The 18,909-nt window shown below is 39.7% G+C and overlaps 1 protein-coding gene across 6 annotated transcripts in view; it reads right to left on the reverse strand.

The window, feature by feature from the left end:
- CERT1 (ceramide transporter 1) overlaps positions 1-18,909 on the reverse strand; it is a 127,623-nt gene that overhangs the window by 85,827 nt on the left and 22,887 nt on the right. The window lies entirely within an intron of this gene.

Here is an 18,909-nt window from a genome sequence, read left to right on the forward strand (position 1 = left end):
GTCTTTGCTAGTGGGAACTAGCTAACCACTAAACACCACAGAAAAGGAAAATAAAAAACAAAAAATCTTTAAATAATAAGTTTTAGGAAAGCCATTTATTCCTTTTCCCTTATCCCATATTCAAAAGTAAATTCTATCATGAATAGTTCTATTTTATTAAATTTAATATTTAACAAAATACTTTTACATTTCACCACAGAATGCTAACATTTCCCCCGAAGAATATAAAAAGAACGTCTTGATTTTTATACATATTTAATAGTAATAGCATCCAATGAAAAGCAAAACATAAAATGGATAGTACATAAGAACTACATTAGAAAGATCTAAGAAATCACTCTATCAAAGTGTAAGCATTTAATGAAAACTTAAACTTTTTTCACTCAGTGATTTAAATTCTTCATACATACATAAAAAAATGAATTATTTGTCCCCTTGTCCCCAACTCTCCCAGCTTCCACCTAAAACTGTATTGGAAAATATTTTAAAACAAATTAACATAGTGAATACAAGTCCAGTACAAATATCATTAAGTCAAATAAATGCTACAAGCTGACCTCAAGGGAGAGGAGCTAGAGTTTGTATTACCCACCTAACACTGAACATGAAAGCTCAATGGGCTTCCAGGGGTGCCGAGAGACATTCATGAACATGGGGAAATAATACTTCCCTTTTTAGGGCATACAAAATCTGGGATGGGAATCCTTCTAGACCTCACACTGTCTGACTCTCTGTTTAGATACTTTTACAACAAGAAAGCTGTAGTCCTAAGTACAAGTAGAGCACTTTCTATGAGCTGTCAGTCATTCTCGTGAATCATCAAACCCAAAGGAATGGTGGGAAGCAGCCACGACCGAAAGTGCTTGTTGCTCAGTGACACCGATGATACCTGATCACACTTTCTGAGTTGTGTAACCATTTTTCAACCCCCTTTACTGAGTTGTTCTTCCTTCATTAATATAAACTAACTGCCTTGCAAGGTTCCTAATCTTTCAAGTTGCTGTTGTCAATATTACCCTACAAGAGAGTTCTTAGAAAAGCAGGTTTTGCTTTTTACTATTTAAGCTAAAGTTTGTTTTAAGAATACTTGTGAAGATATTTTTTGGTTTAAGGTTTAAAGATTATCTCAAGGGGGTTAACACTGCTTTTGCTATTTGGAGATTCTTGCCATTCCTCACAAAGCTGAGAATTGGTTTTTATATTTCTGTAAAAAGGCTGATGAAATTATGATCTGTTTGAATTGAATCTGATTTATTGAATCTACGTACTTCATTGAATAGTACTGACAATACTACATCATCTAATCCATGAACACGGGACAGCTTTCCTTTATAATGATCTTCCTGAAATCTCTTTCAGCAGTAATGGATGGCCTTTTTAAAAAAAACTTTAGTTTTCTTTGTATTCAATTGTAGCCTGCCTTTCAGGTTTTCTTAATGCTGATGTACAGAAACTCAATTGGTATTTATTTATCACTTCACGTTTGAAAGAAATTTTCCTTGAACATAGGATTCTGGATTGGAAAGCACACACACACACACCCCAACCCCCACATACTTCTTTCATTATATTCTAAGATGATGTTCCACTGTTGACTAGATTCTGTGATTTCTGATAGGAAACAAAAACCAAACTCACTGCCATTGAGTCAATTCCAACGTACAGTGACTGTCTAAGACAGAGTAAAACTGCCCTGTGGGTTTCCTGATAGGATCTAACTCTTTACGGGCGTAAAGAGCCTCACCTTTATCCTGCCTAGTGGCTGGGTACTATGAATTGCTGACCTCGTGGTTATCAGTCTGATATATCAAGACTCCCTGTGAAAAGTGGATGGAAATTTTAACCACTATATCCTAAGGTGGGATTCCCCCCCATCCCTCCCTTTGGTTACTTTCACGGTTTTAAAATTTATCCTGACTTTCAGCAACTTGACTATGATGTACTTAGGTAAGGCTTTTTTCATTTTATTCTGTTTGAAATTTTCTGAGTTTCTTGAATCTAAAATTTTATCTTTTACCATACTTGGAATGTTTTTTACTCTTCTGAAATTATCTTAGATATCTAAGGATAAAAAACAAAACTCAAAAATTCTTCTGTTTTTATGAATGATTTTTACTGATCAGTTTTTAAAAGTTTGACTATTTTCTCTGTTATCTATAGCTGCTATTGCTATTAAAATGCCATGCAGTGGTTTTTCCTTTTAGGTGTAGATATTATTATATTCTGAAATTCTCACTGGATCATTTTTATATTTTTTTATTCACTGCTGAAATAGTTTTCATCTATTAAAACCATTATTTTCTTACCTTCACTGCACATAGTTATTAAAACACACACATACACACATACAAAACTTTCCTGTTGTTGCCAAGTTGACTACAATTCATGGTGATCCCATCCATGTGTATTACAGAGAAGTGTCCATAGCGGCTTTAAAATAGTTTTAGGATAAGTCTAACATCTGGCTCTTTTTGAGTTTGGCTGTCTGTCCCCCATTGGAATAAATTCCTGGCTTGATTCTGGATTGTAACTGTGACATTATAAAGTATAAATGTTAGACTGTGATCTCTGAAACCAGTTATATGGTTCTAAAAAATACTAGTTTTGTTTTAGAAGACTTAGACAAAATTGTAAATTCTGCGATGTTTAATAAGTGGCAGCTAGAATATTTGTTTTCAGTCTGGCCTGCGCATATATAGATTAAAAAGGTCAGTCAGGCAACTATTTGGCAGAGTTTATATTCAGAATTTGGGCTTCCATTTCCTTACTTTTTTGGGAGCACTATAACCTCACTGCTTGGGTTTCTCCAGCTAAAGAGATGGGGTAGACTTTTTATAAGCTTTATTTTTTTACTTCCCTGAACCTTTTCCATAGTGAATAGTGACTCAGATACACATGGTCCAGGAGCCAATGAGAAACCTGAATAGAATCTTGTGGCTAGGTACCATTGATTCTGTACAACCCATAGTAAGCTAATGCAAAACAGAAGGAAACATTGCATGGTCCTGCGCCATCTTTACAATTGTTCCTGTAACTAAGCCGTGTTGCACCTATGGTATCAATCCATCACCTTGAGGGTCTTCCTCTTTTTCATTGGCCCTCCAATTTACCAAGCATAATGTCCTTCTCCAGGGACTGGTCTTTCTGACAGAATATTCAAAGTATATAAGATGAAGTCTTATGGCATCCCTTACTGACCCATAGCCCTCCAGGGGACAACACTGTGTCTCCAGACACAGTGTGGGAACTGCACCTGTTCTGACCTACCAGACTGAGGCAAAACACTAAGGTCGTGCAACAAAAAAGCAAGGAGAGCAGAGCATGGAAGTCCCCAGGGAAAACCAAAATTATAATTGGGGCCAGGGCATGGCACCCCACATTTGACTGGAAAACACTCCTAAAAAATCAACAAACAGACCTCGAACTATTTACAGGCTTTTCTTATTTTTTGGTCATTTTTTGTTGTTGTTTTTATTTTGTTTTCTTTTGTTGCTTTGTTTTGCTGTCTTGTTTTTTGTGAAATTATTATTTTTGCAGATCTATCTAGATAAGATTGGTGGGATAAGCCAGCTGGAGGAGAAAATAACAGGACTGACAATTCCAGGGTGACATGGGAGAGGGGAGGTGGGGAAAAGAAAGTGGGCGCCAACAAATCCAGGGATAAGGGAACAAAAAGCGATCCAAAGTCAATGGCAAGAAGGGTGTAGGAGGCCTGGTAGGGCTTATTCAAGGTCAGTGTAACTAAGATGAATTATTGAAACCGAAATAAAGGCTAAAAATGATAGTGGGACAAGAGGAAAGTAAAAGGAAATAGAGGAAAGAACTAAGAGGCAAAGGGCATTTATAGAGGTTTAAATATAGGCATGTACGTGTGTGTGTGTGTGTATATCTAATGATGATGGGGAAATAGATCTATGTGCATATATTAAGGTAGCAGATGGACACTGGGCATCTACTCAAGCACTCCCTCAATGCAAGAGCACTTTGTTCTATTAAACTGGTATTCCATGATGCTTGCCTTCCCAACACAATCACTGAAGACAAAGTGGGTGCATAAACACATCTGGTGAAGAAAGCTGATGGTACCCAGCTATCAAAAGATATAGTATAGTGTCTGGGGTCTTAAAGGCTTGAAGATAAACAAGTGGCTATCTAGCTGAGAAACAACAAAGCCCACATGGAAGAAGCACACCAGCCTGTGTGATCACAACTGAAAAGTGAGTAAAAGGAGACATCCGACAGTGTAAGACATGACAAAATAATAAGCAAAAGGAACTGATCTGTTCAGTTAAAAAGAAAAAAATTGAAGCATGGTAGTAGGCAGCTAGCATTGTAGGGAAATATGAATTGAAACAAGAAAGTGGAACAGGGCCAAGAGAAACTAGGTAACAGAACCTCAACTAAGATTTTACCACGAATACCATCTGGTGTGGATAAGACTGCTTCTGTTTTTGGACCTTGCAAGCCACTAATGGCACTACTGCTACTAGAAACTGTATGTTTCTGCTGCTAGCACCAACAGCAGAAAAGCTTCCTGTACCTCTTTGTTAGTACAACATTGCTCAAGAATTAAGACTTGTTACAAAAGCACATGAGGGCTGCTAATAAATGCCCAAAGGGCATTCCACTCCACTGTAAGCTGCTGACAACCTAAAAGCATTCAGCTCTAGCTCTGTGGGTTAGCAAACCCACACCTGTTATAAAAACAAAAACAAAGTGGAGGGCGGTGGAGGGCAGGGGGAGGCCTAAAGCAAATGTAGTTAAAGTATGTGGGAATGGTACATGGGTTCAGGGTTCCAGGGTTTTTTAAGTATAAAATCAAGACATGCTATATCACTTTACAGCAGATCATTATTATTTTATACTGAGAACATAACCAGGAGGAAAAAAGCTTTCTCTTTACCAATCCAAACTTTCTTTCTCTCACACCTCATATCCAGTTCTGCTAGGTCTATTCAGGAAATATTTCTAGAATTAAACTCCTTCTCACCATATATCATTACTATCACCCTAGCCCAGGAGTTGGCATAGTACATACAGCCTGTGGACCAAATCCAGCCTGCCACTGCTTTAGTTATCTTAGGTCTAAGAATTAAAGTTTTTAAATTATATTTTAAATTTGTTAAAGAAAAAAAAAAGGGGGGGGGGGATTCCAGCAAGAAGGCAACTGAGTAACACATACCAGAGGGACTCTGCACAAATCAATGCAGGAGAATCACTGAGAGAGAAATTCCACACTGCCAGGTCGTAGGAGGAGCATCATAAAGATAAGTAGGCACAGATCCATTAGGTTTTAGGAGCTGGGGGCTTACAACTGTGGAGGCCCACTAGGATTTAAACATAGCCCCGTCACTGTCTCAGCCAGAGCCAGATCATTTGGAGACAGCCCAGAGGTTTTATCTCGACACAACTACAGCATTCTGCCACCTCCTCAGGGCAGGGTTTTAAACCCCTCCAGCCCCACAGTCAGGGATCAGGGCTCAGCTATATTGTTACTTTTTCCCCCCACTTTTCTCTCTATCCTCCCATATCCCAGCTGGCTTAGATTTTTTTTCTTTTTTTAAATAATTTTTTTCCTCTTCCCTTTTCTCTCATAAGCCACTGCCAACCTCCAGATAATGACCTTTAGCCTAGGGCTTTTACACCTGCCCTCCACCCAGATGGGAGCACTACACCCTCTGCAGCATAACCCAAGGCTAGGAAAAGTTCACCCACCCTCTACCAAGGGATATCCTGCCCAACTTCTTCCGTGGGAAATTCCACCCGCCCGCCTGCCATCTGCAATGCTTAACAATTGGCTGAGGAAATCCCATCCATCCTCTTGGGGGGAAATCGTGTCTGTGTGGCTGGGGCAGCTCCTATCCGTCTCCTAAAGTTCCACGTGACTGAGAACTTCCTCCGGCCTGCCGTAGTGCCTCACCCTGCCTAAGGCAGCTCAGTTAACACTCGCCAACATTACACGGTGTTGGGAGAGCCACTGTCTAGCCACTGCAGCGATCTTACTGACCAGGGAAATTCCACCCACTATTCCTGGTGCTCTACACAAAAGCAGGCAAACCAGCAGCCTTCTGTGGCACTCCCATTGCAGTGGGCAACCCTGCATGCCCTCTGCTTCGCCCCAAGCTGCCACGGCCCACCCCATCACGGGTTCTTGTGAAATCATCCAGTATAGCACCATCCTTGTGGGTCCACAACAACCCAACCAGCGTCGCTTTAAGGGAACATTCAACTTGCCCTCCAAATAGCAGAATACTGGTTGACTAGGAAAGGAGTAAAGCCACAGCAGGATAAAGTGGCATGCCAATTCCATACTGAAATTAGCTGCAGGCAGTTCGAAGAATATTCCTATGAATTTCCCAGAGACAGCCAGTGCTCTTTGACTCCTTGGAAAATGGCACCTGGCTCCGCTAAAACAACGCAACGCTAACAGCAATCAGCCCCGATGGCCTCAACAAAAAAAAAACAGGAGACAGAAAAGGTAATGGCAGATGTCCTGAACCTAACGATGTGCATAGAAGCAGCAGACATTGATCTGCCACAGAAAGACAATTTCAGAATGCTGCTTGGAGTCATATAATATATGAGGGAAAGAATACAAAAATAGGATGAAATGATAAGAGTAGATAAATTCCATACACCAAAGGGAAATGCAAGAGCTTAGGGACGAGATAATAACAACTAGTAGATTCATGGACTTCAACAATCGACTGGAGGCAGAAGCTGCACAAGTGACCTAGAGGACAGCCAAGCAGACTTTAACAAACAAGAACAAAAATCTTATAAGATCATCAGAGAAGCTTGTAGGAGGTTTGCTGGTCAAGGTGTTTATTGATGGGTGACTAATTAGTCTCCTGTGCCTCTGTTTCCCTTGCAGCTAAAAGCATTGTGAGATAACTCAGTTCTTTATGACCTTGCAGCTGAAAGCAGTGTGAGATAACTCAGTTCTTTAAGACCTCTTACATGTCCTTGTGTTTATCTTAGAATATAGTGCTGTTATTATTCAAGTGTTTAGAGAGTGTGCCTAGTTAAGTAACACCTGAATAGATAAGAGGTTCAGAATATTTTTTAAAGCAAATTCTTTGATGTTCATTCCGTAACCATTCCCTTATGTAAGAAGAGTATAAAAACCAAGCTTTGAATATACTCGGTACTTCAGTCCATCAGATTGAAGTCCTCCCAATCCCATGCTTTGTATGTCTCTTTCTTTTTCTTTCATCCGCACGCCTCATTTCGGACCCAGCTTGATGCGGGATAACTGGTCTAATCCACCGCAGAAGCTGAAGAAAACCCAAGAGCTAAGGCTGATGCTATGAAGAGGAACATCAGAATAAGTGGATTATTGGAGGAGACATAATAAAGAAGTCATCTGCAACAATACTGAGAGAATTCTTGGAAGAAATCTTCCCTAGCTTAATGACTGAAAACCAGGCAACCAGTCAGGAGGCTGAAAGAACACCAGCTAGACTAAATCCCAAGAAGTCACCAAGGAACATAATAAACTATCCACCTTTGAGGAAAAAGAGAAAATCATGAAAGCAACCAGAGAAAAACAAGCAATTACATATAAAGGTGAGGTAGGTAGTTTATTGTGCCAACCTGGCTGATAAACACGTGGGGTTAATTGAAAGGCGGGAGGCTAAATGGCTCAGTGACCCTTGCCTTTCTAGTTCTCAGGTTTCTTGATTGCTGATGGTCAGACCAGGGTGCAGTTGCCTTAGCAGTTCCCTGCTTCAGCTTGCAAGGCTAATTTCCTGCAAGACATCCCCAAGGAAAAGCCACATGGACCTACCCCGATGGAGCCCTGGGTGCTGGAGCAGCCATGTAGAGACCCCTGTCAGCGCTGAGATGCTTACACATTCACTGACTCAGCTTTCCTCCAGAAGTCGGCATCATTGTGTCTATTTTGTGAGATGGAGGAGGACTTTGTGGATTGCTGTTGGACATATGGGTTAATGGATCAATGTTGGACTTGTGGGTTTGGGAAGCACCGGGTTCGGATGTTTTCTTGATGCACACTTAACCTTTATATAAAACTCTCTATTATACATGAGTTTCTGTGGATTTGTTTCTTTAAAGTACCCAGGCTAACACTAATGGTCACTATATAGAAGAGGAGAGAATAGATGGAATAACATATTCCAAAAATTTAAGGAAAATAACACAAATCCAAAAATAATCTACCCACCCAAATTGTAGATCAAGATAGATGGAGAAATAAGAGTCTTCCCTGATGAAGAACAACTCAAAGAATATGTTAGAAGAAACCCAGTCCTACAAAAGATTCTTGCTGACCCAGTATGGGCAGAACAGCACTCACCAAGCATAAATAAGAGACCACCACATAAAACAACCTCACCCAAAGGGCATAAAGAGAAAACAGATCCCTAGACAGCATTGGTTTCAAGGTGGAAAGAAGTCAAGAATGAAACACACACACACACACACACACACTGGCAAGAAAGGGAGGTAGGAAAACACCCAACACAAAAGGTATAAGATGACATCTCGAATCCACAGATGGAGATAATAACCCTGAATATCAAATGGACTGAAATCAGGCATTAAAAGACCGAGGATAGGCAACTGACTTAGAAAACACAACCCATCAATCTGCTGCCTACAAGACACACATCTCAATACTACAGACAAAAATAGGCTGAGAATCATAGGCTGGAGAAAAGCATACCAAGCAAACAGCAATTATAAAAGGGCAGGGGTTACAATTCCTATCTCGATAAAATTGACCTCAAAGTGCAAACCATAAAAAGGATAAGGAGGGACACTGTATAATGTTCAAGGAAATGGTAGACAAAGAATCACTAAGCATTTTAAATATATATTCCCTGAACAATACTTGCTGAATATGTCAACCAAACACTCCAAAAGATGAAAAAAGAAATCACAGCTTCAACAATTGTAGTAGGTGACTTCAACACACCGCTCTCTGAGAAAGACAGATCACAGGGAAAGAAACTCAACAAGGAGGCTAGAGATATAAACACTACACTTAAGACAAAAATTCATGTTATTTTCAAGCCGGCATGGCACATATTCAAAGACAGGCCACATGCTGGGGCATAAGGTAAATCTACATAAAATTGAGTACATTGATCTCATACAGTACTCTCTAACCACTGTGCCATCAGGGCGGAAATCAACAAAAGGAAGATGAAGTAAACAAGGTCAAACAATTGGAGGATGAATAACTGTATTGCAAAAGGAGTGTGTACTAGCCCAGATCAGGGATGAAATTAGGAAATTTCTAGATACCAATGAGAATGAGAACACGACGTACCAAAACTTATGGGACACAGCAAAGGCAGTTATCAGAGGAAATTTCATAGCAATACATGCACACATGAAAAAGGAATAGACTTATGATTGATATGCAGTCTAAAAATTGACAGCAACTACAGCAGAGTCAACAGGACGATCCTACTAATACAAAAGAAAATAAATAATAAAAATCAAGGCTGAGATTTAGGTGAGGGAAAATAAGAAAACGATGGAAAAAAATTAACCGCTAAAAGTTGGTTCTTTGAAAGGATAAACAGAATCTACAAACCGCTGGCAAACCTAAGCAAAGAAAGGAAGGAATAAATTTTAATATCAAGGATAAGGGATGAAAGAGGGTACATTACAACAGACTCTAATGAAATCAAAAGTATAATTACATAGTACTACTTAGGACTGTCTCCAATGAATTGAACAACTTGGAAGACATGGACAAATTCTTTGGGGGAAAATCCCTCCCTAGACTATCCACGATGGACGTCAAGAATTTCAACAGACCCATAGCAATAGAAGAAATAGACAAGGTTATCAAGCAAGGGATTACCAACAAAAAAATACCCTAGACCCGATGGTTTCACAGGGGAATTCAACCAAGTATTCAGGGAAGAACTGACACCAATTCTACACTAACTTCCCGAACATAGAATAAGATGGCAAACTCAACTGCTTCTATGAAGATAGTATAACTCTGATACCAAAACTGGGCAAGGATCCCACCAAGAATTGAGAACTACAAACCAATATCTCTAATGAACTTCAATGCAAAAATCCTTAACAAAATACTGGCCAATAGAATACAAAAGTATCTAAAACAAATAATTCAGCCATGACCTAGTGGGATTCATACCAGGGATGCGGGGATGGTTCAACAAACAAAAGACCATTGCTATCATTCGTGACGTTGACATGAAAAACTATAAGAACTACATAATAATACCGATAGATGCAGAAAAAGCATTCGACAACAATTCTCGTTTAAGACACTCAAGAAGATAGGAATGGAAGGAAAATTCCTGAAGAAAATACAAGGTATATATGAAAAACCAACAGCCAACATGGTAGTCAATGGATATAAGACTAAAACAATTCCACTGAAAAGGGGGCCAAAGATTCCCCTAATCCCCATTCTTATTTAACATCGTACTAGAGGTTTTGGCAAAGAAAAGACATCAAAGGTATTGACTTGGGAAGGAAGAGGCGAAATTATCATTATTAGCAGACGATAAGATTCTATACATTGAAGTGATCTATGCATTCTATATACGGCCAGACATCTTTGCTCCAATGTTCATCATGGCACAGTTCACAATTGCAAGGAATTGGTAACAACCTAAATTTCTATCAACAGGTGAATAGATTAAAAAACTGTGGTACATACATACCATGGAGTACTACTCATCGCTAAAAAGCAGGGATGAATGCATGAAGCATATCTCCGCATGGGAAGAACTGCAGGGAATTATGCTAAGCAAAGTAAGCCAAGATAAAAGGACAATTACACCAAATCCACTGAGGTAAGCTTAAAAATGCAAAGTGGGCATAGGGAGAAAGCTACTGTATACAAACATTCTGGGGTAAGGCCCAGGTAGTATGGTAGGTTCCAGACAATATCTAGCGATACATATGGCAGCTAACTAAAAAGGAAGAGGGTGGAAGGGAGGGAACAAAAGACACGGGTACCAGGGGAACAGAACATTTATTATACCCAATATTATTTATTGGTCAGGGTATTTATTACATCTCCACAGGGAAAGAGCGACCAGACTTCAACCCGGTGCGCCAAGATGTGAATGCAATATACCAACATGAAGCAGGGCACCAACTATTTGGACGGCTCCCCATCCCTGCAGAGTAATTCACTTCAGAGGACAGTACTGAAGCTACAGCTCAGGAAGAGGGACATGTCTGATAAGAGCACACAGGAACAAATGAAGGGGGAAGAAGAGAGAATAGACCACATCCTGGTCAACCATGCCCCGAGGACGATATTCCTGCTCAGAGCAGCCAATCCTAAGAGAGGACCATAGTCAGCCCCACAAGGAGACACAGCATCCCTCACTGAACCATAGTGCTGCGGGGAACAACACTGGAGACACAGTGAGGGGATTGCACCTGATCTGACCCCACCACACGGGAAACAGACCGATTTCTCCCAAGTTGTCTCCCCCAAAGATATGCCAAACATCAGAGGCTATTTGCCAACACATAGTGGGACTCAGATGCATTCAGCCTCCACACTACTATCTGGTCCCACCACAAGAAAGGCACACTACCTACTGCTTAAGACAAAGGATTACTTCTCACTGAAGGCTCTCAGCCACCAGTCTGGTCCCTATAGGTGGGGTTCACACCCTACTGTTAATGGTTTCAATAAAGAGCCAGAGAGAACAGGTCAAACCTGCTCAGTGACATTCAAAATTAGGCTGCCTCTCTGAATCTAGGATCTATCCATCTTGTCACATGTGGGCCCCCAATCCCTCCTCTCCTTATTGCGTGTATACCCTGGGATTGTCCCCCTCTCATTACTATATTACCTATAGCATAACTTCTTCCTGTGAAGTATGTCTTTATCCATAATTAGGGGGCTTGTATGTCCAGGGACTGACGGTTCTGGGGGGACATGGGAGAGGTTGAGGCGAGAGTAGTGAGTGTTAACAAACCCAGGGACAAGGGAACAAGTGATCCAAAATCGATGGCAAAGAGGGTGTAAGAGGCCTGGGTAGGGCTTGATCAAAGGCAATGTAACCAAGAGGAATTACTGAAACCCAAATGAAGTCCGAGCCTGCTAGTGGGACAAGAGGAAAGTAAAAGAAAATAGGGTAAAGAACTAGGAGGCAAAGGGCATTTATAGAGGTCTAAATACAGGATTGTACATATGTAAAGATATTTATATATGATAACGTGGAAATAGATCTATGTGCATATATGTATAGGTTTAGTATTAGGGTAGCAGATGGACATTGGGCATCTACTCAAGTACTCCCTCAATGCAAGAAAACTTTGTTCAATTAAACTGGCATTCCATGATGTTCACCTTCCCGATACAATCACTGAAAACAAAGCAGGTACTTAAGAAAATGTGGTGAAGAAAGCTGATGGTGTCCTGCTATCAACAGATATAGCACCTGGGGTCTTAAAGGCTTGAAAATAAACGGCCATCTAGCTGAGAAGCAACAACGCCCACATGGAAGAAGCACACCAGCCTGTGTGAAAATGAGGTCACAATGGGATCAGGTATCAGGCATCAAAGAACAAAAATCATATTGTGAATGAGGGGGAGTAGTGTGTGGAGACCCAAAGCCCATCTGTAGGCAAGTGGACATCTCCTTACAGAAGGGTTACAGGGAGGAGATGAGCTAGTCAGGGTGCAGTATAGCACTGATGAAACATACAACTTTCCTCTAGTTAGTAAATGCTTCCTCCACCGCTCCCACTATTATGATCCCAATTCTACATTACAAATCCGGCTAGACCAGAGAGTGTACACTGATACAGGTAAGAGCTGGAAACACAGGGAATCCAGGAAAGATAAACCCTTCAGAACCAATAATGAGAGTAGCAATACCAAGAAGGTCAGGGAAAAGTGGGGGGAGAGAGGGAGTAAACAATTTGATCACAATGATCTATATAAAACTCCCTTCCTGGGAGACAGACAACAAAAAAGTAGGTAAAGGGGTACAACAATCAGTTTAAGACATGACAAAATAATAATAATTTATAAATTATCAAGGGTTCGTGAAGGACAGAGGTTGAGAGAGAGAGGGAGTGGGAAAAAATGAGGAGCTTATACCAAGGATTCAAGTAGAAAGAAAATGATTTGAGAATGATGATGGCAACAAATATAAAAAATGCTTGATACAGTGGATAGATGGATGTATTATGGTAAGAGTTGTACGAGCCGCCACCAATAAAATGATTTTTTTAATTAAGATTGATGGAATGTTATATGTAAGAGCTCCCAATAAAAAATAAATTTAAAAAAGCTCAGCTCTGCCATCAAGTTGATTCCCACTCATAGCAACGCTCCAGGACAGGGTGGAACTGCCCCTGTGGGGTTCTGAGACTGTAATTCTTTATGGTTTCTGTTGGGTTTCCAAGTTTGCGAAGCACAGAAGGTGCAGATGCACAGAGACAAAAACTGATGTAATGGTTTATGGGGATGTGTAGTGGGGGCTGAGGGACTTGGGAAGCAAGCAATGCATGGAGGAAATGCAGGGAGCACTAGAACTGATTGTGATGGGGTATCTACAACTCATTTTAAAAGCAATTCAACCATGGAAGTGTATGCTATGTGAATACTATATTGAGATTGTAACTCTTTACAGGAGTGGAAAACCTCGTTTGTGTCTTCTCCTAAAGAGGGCTGGTAGGTTCAAACTGTTAACCTTACAGTTTTAGCAGCCCAACAGATACCTACTATGCCACCAAGGCTCCACATTATAAATTGCCTTTAACCATTTAACTATAATAGATTGCATGGGTTGTTTATTGAGGAAAACTATAAAATTAGAAAAAAATGTTTTTCTAAATTACATGGTTGCCCTTTTGTTGTAAATATATTACATTATTTATACTTTGAATATAATCACATTTTAGTTGTTAAACCTGTAAACTACTATTGTTAACAGCGTGCTGCCTTAGATACCCAAATACGTACAATCATCCAATTTCGTTGTGTTTTTTTCTTTTGCCAACATTAAAACATTCGTCACCGTCAAAAAAAATTAAAAGAACATTTCATGGCACAAGAAAACTATATCCAATTCAAATTTCAGTGTCCATGCTCCTTCAATTATATATTACCTAGAGAAATCTTTGTCTTACGACGACAAAGCTGAGAAGTTGCAGTAGAGATACATGCAATGTATGGCAATAGCTAATATTTAACATTTCGTCATTTGTAGGAAAGTTTGCCAAACCCTGATGTCATTTCTTAGCTGGATTATAGTCTCCCAACTACATTTACTGATTCTGCCCTCGTTCCCTACGGTTTGTATTAAACATAGCAGCCAGAATGACAGTTAAAAAAAAAAAAATGGTTCGAGTTCTCCACTGAGTTCCACTGCAAAGCTGCTCAGTGCTGACCTTCCACTCCAGCCTCCTTGCTCATCTTCAAATATAGTTCTCATGGCCTTTGCGACTGAATACTTATATGAGAAGAAAACCACTGCCATTGAGCTGATTTCAACTCAGAGTGACCTTATAGGGCATAGTAGAACTATTTCTTATTGTTACAGAGACTCAATTTTTTTTTAATTCAGCAGTTAGGATTTTTATAAGGTTTAAGATCAAAGAGTCCAACAAAGATTACATACATATGTATTTAAAGGAATGCATCTGCAGCCCAGAATAGGTTTTAAATTATACATTTCTGGTGACACCAACTTCCTAAAAATACTCTGAAAACAGCTGCACCCATGGATTTCAATGGCCATCCTTCTCTCTCCTTTCCCAAATCACCTCTTTCAGATACGGTTCCAGGTAGAATGTATCCTCCTCCTATTTTGTCCACTGCTCTTTAGGCAAGATCTGTTGCCCTGTGGTCAAGTCCAAAGCTCTCTTAATGGGAAACTTCGGTCATTATAAACGCTTTCAGGAACACTTTTTATGGCTTCTTTGACATCTTTGTTCTCATTTATTGTGTCACCTCAAATTAACCCAAGTTTATTGAAGCCTGCAGCAGTGTGGTACCATTTTTGAATGCCATCCGGCCACCTGCCTGAGGCAGTAATTGTGGACTTGCTAGGCATTTTGACCTGAGACTGTAAATCTTTACTGAAGCAGAACACCTCACACATTTCCCCCCAGAGCAGCTAGTAGGCTTAAATTGCCAGCCCTGTGGTTAACAGCCTCCCTGCTTAACCAACTGCACCACTACGATTCTTTTGTATTAGCCCAATCTGTCTAAATATCTCCATTGCTTAACTCTGTTCATTTAGGCAATCCACAGTATATCAAAACTGTTAGGGCTGGAATAGTGAAACATATCCTTGGGTTAGGGCAGCGGTTTTCAAACTGTGGGTCACAACCCCTTTGGGGGTCACAACCCATTTCATAGGGGTCGTCCGATTCATAACAGTAGCAAAATTACAGTTATGAAGTAGCAACAAAAATAATTTATGGTTGGGGGGGTCACAACAATGAGAAACTATATTACAGGGTCGCAGCATTAGGAAGGTTGAGAACCACTGGGTTAGAGTATTCCATACCATAAAAAACATTGAAGACAGTGAACAGAGATAAACTGTAAGTGTAAAATCATGTCATATATTGAAGATTTTGTGTAGAAAAAATATGATGTCAGTATTAGGGGTTGATTTAAAACCCCTCATTGCCATTGAGCCAATAACTGATTCGTAGCGACCTACTAGCCGAGTAGAATTGCCTCTGTTCGCTTTTGAGGTTGTAACTCTTTACAGGCGTGAAAGAGGGCCTCATCTTTCTCCCAATGAATGGCTGGTGGTTTCAAACTGCTGACTTTACAGTAAGTAGCCCAATGGTAACCCACTATGCCAGTGAATTCCCTATCAAAGTATCAATAGCAACCCCCCCTTTTTTTTTTTGCAAAAATAGAAAAGCCAATCCTCAAAATCACATGGAATTGTAAAGAGCCCCAAATAGCCAAATGACTCTTGAAAAACAAACTAAGAGAGCTCACATTTCTCTATTTCAAACATAATGTAAAACTACACTAGTCAAAAGTGTACTACTAGCATTGGGATAGGCAAATTGACCAATGTGAATAGAACTGAAAGTTAAGAAATAAATGCATATATCTATGTCTCACTGATTGTAGTCAAGGTGCCAATCAATGGAAAAGTCTCCTGAACACAATATACTCAAACAACTAAATCTCCAAGTTTAACCCATTCCTAAGAGCATATATGAAAATTAACTCAATGACCTAATATAAAAGCTACTACCAGAAAACTCTTACCAAAAAACATAATGGTAAGAGTTCGCCAATGGAGCCTAAAACATGACACTAAAAGCAAGAAAAGAACACAGTTTAGCTGTCATCACAAATGAACTTGTATGCACCAAAGGACTTTACTGGGAAAGTTAGGAGAAGAGGTGAAAATAGCTAGTAACTATATATCTAATAAAAACTTAATGTCCAAAATATAGGGAGAACTTCTACAAGTCAATGGCAGAACGACAACTCAAATGAAAAATGGGCAAAGGACTTGAGTAAACATTTCTACAAAGAAGAAATATGAGTGGCCAATAGCACATGAAAAAATTTTCAAAGTAATTCTTCACTAGTCGAAAACACAATAACATACCACTTTTACATCCACTGTGTGCCAGCCTGGCCAATAAACACAATTAGGATTAATTGAAGGGCGGAGGGAAAAATGGCTCGGTGAGCCTCACCTTGCTTGTTCTGTGCCTCAATTTAAAGGGGTATACTACCTGTGGGATGCCTAGCCTGTGGACTGTCGTTGTAAGTTGAGGTCCCTTTAAGCCCACATGATTGGAATGTTCGTCTCTGGAGCTGGGGGGTGACAGTTGGGGACCTGCCTTGTTGTTTGCTGCCTGGGTATATATAGCCTAGCTCTCTCTACAAAAAGGGACTGGCAACTGGTGGCTCTCAAGCCTTAAAGGACTGCTAGTGTCTCACTGCTTTATAATTTAACTGTTACTTTCTTATCTATCTGTATATAATTTAACGGCTCATTTCTTGTATTATATATCTATCTTTATAAATATATTTACATATAATTATTAGCAATCTGGTTTTGTCTCTCTAGAGAACCCTGTCCAACACACACTGGAAGGTTATTATTAAAAAAACAGAGAATAAAAAGTGTTGACAAACATTTAGAAGAGTTGAAACCTTTCTGGCATTACTGGTGATAAATGTGAGGAGGTGTAACTGCTATGGAAAATAGTTTTTAAGTTCCTCAAAAAATGAAACATAGAAATACCATAAGCTTCAAAATCTTCAAAGAAAAATATAACAAAATTTCTCCACAAACATTTTGAGTCCCCCTCATATACCATGACTTGAAAGCAGGGAACTAAACACATATTTGTGTTCACTAATGTTCAGGTTAGAGGCTCAAACCTACACTGAGGTGCCTCTGAAAGAAAATATGGAGGTCCACTTCCAAATAAATTGGTCATGGAAAACCCAGTGGGACATAGTTCTACTCTGAAACACCTGGGGTTGCCATAAATTGTAACCGATTTCACAGCAACTAGCTTGTATGATTTACTGAGCATTTTTCAAGGCACTGCAGACACAACAATTAAGAACCATTATCCCTAAGTTTGAAGAGGCTACAAAGGCAGACATTCATCAAATAATCACAGTACATATGAAGCTTCAGCTTTGACAAGCCACAAATAAGAGAAGTCCACCACACTGAGAAGTCTACAAGAAGATGTCATTTAATCTCGCAGTCATGTTGGTGGTGCAGTGGTTAAAGCACTTATTTGCAAACTGAAAGGCTGGTGGTTCAAATCTAAATCAGCCACTCTATGGGAGAAAGATATGACAGTTTGCTTCCACAAAGACGGTACAGGGTAGAGTTCTACTGTCCTACATAGTAGCTTTGAGCTTTAATCAACCGAACAGTAATGGGCTAACCTCGTCAGAGAAGGCAGATACAGGTAGGCCAGAGAAGAGAGCTAAAGGAAGGAATGGAAAGAACAAGAAGAGCGAGGGAAGAACATTTCAAATATGAATTAAAGCAAGGGAAAGACCTGGTGGTAGGAAAAGAGCAAGCTTACCTTGAGACATGGAAATAAGTTTAGCATGAATGAAGCTGAAAACCAAGAGAGCCTGGTGAGAAATGAGGAAATGTTCAGACCATGTAATACTTGATAACATAGGCTAATGCCAAGCTGGGGATAAAAAGGACATTTCATGCAGTTTTTCCATTTTTTAAAAACTTGGTCTGATGTACTTTATTTTTTACTGAAACCAAGATATGGATTACTCATCTTTAATTAATGATGTTATCAATAGATTCATATAAAACAAATTGTAAAGCCACAAAATATTCTGTTCAGTCCTTTGTACTAAGAAAGTTCATATGGTGTTGTTAGCTATTGTTGAGGTGGGCCTAGAGTCATGGTGAACCCATGCAATGAGATTAAATGCTGCCCTGTTCGTATTACCCCATACTTGATTGTGGATTGGTCTGTCGTGATCCATGGGGTTTTCATTGGCTGCATTTTGGAAGATGATTGCCAGGCTTTTCTTCCTCGTCCATTTATTTTGGAAGTGCTTCTGAAACCCGCCCTGTATCATAACATAAAAGCCTCCAAAAAGCCGAGTAGTTAGTTGGAGGCCAGTACAATGGCCTGGAAATAAATCCAGGTCTCCCACATGGAAGGCAAAAATTATACACTGAACCACTGCCCCCCAAGAGTTCATGTGTCCCTGGACAAATCTAATGAATTTTTCACACTCCTCTGAAGAATATTTTCAAAAGCATTTCATAAATATATAAATAAAACAAAATAACTGGACTTATAAGTAATATCATGATAAACAGAGTTGAAGTGGTAAGGATTTTGTCTTACTTGGAACCACAATCAGTGCTAATGGAAGCAGCAGTCAAGGGAGTAAAAGATGAGTTACATTAGGTAAATCTGCTGCAC

Source organism: Tenrec ecaudatus, chromosome 2 (assembly GCF_050624435.1).
Source record: "Tenrec ecaudatus isolate mTenEca1 chromosome 2, mTenEca1.hap1, whole genome shotgun sequence".
Classification (NCBI taxonomy): domain Eukaryota; kingdom Metazoa; phylum Chordata; class Mammalia; order Afrosoricida; family Tenrecidae; genus Tenrec; species Tenrec ecaudatus.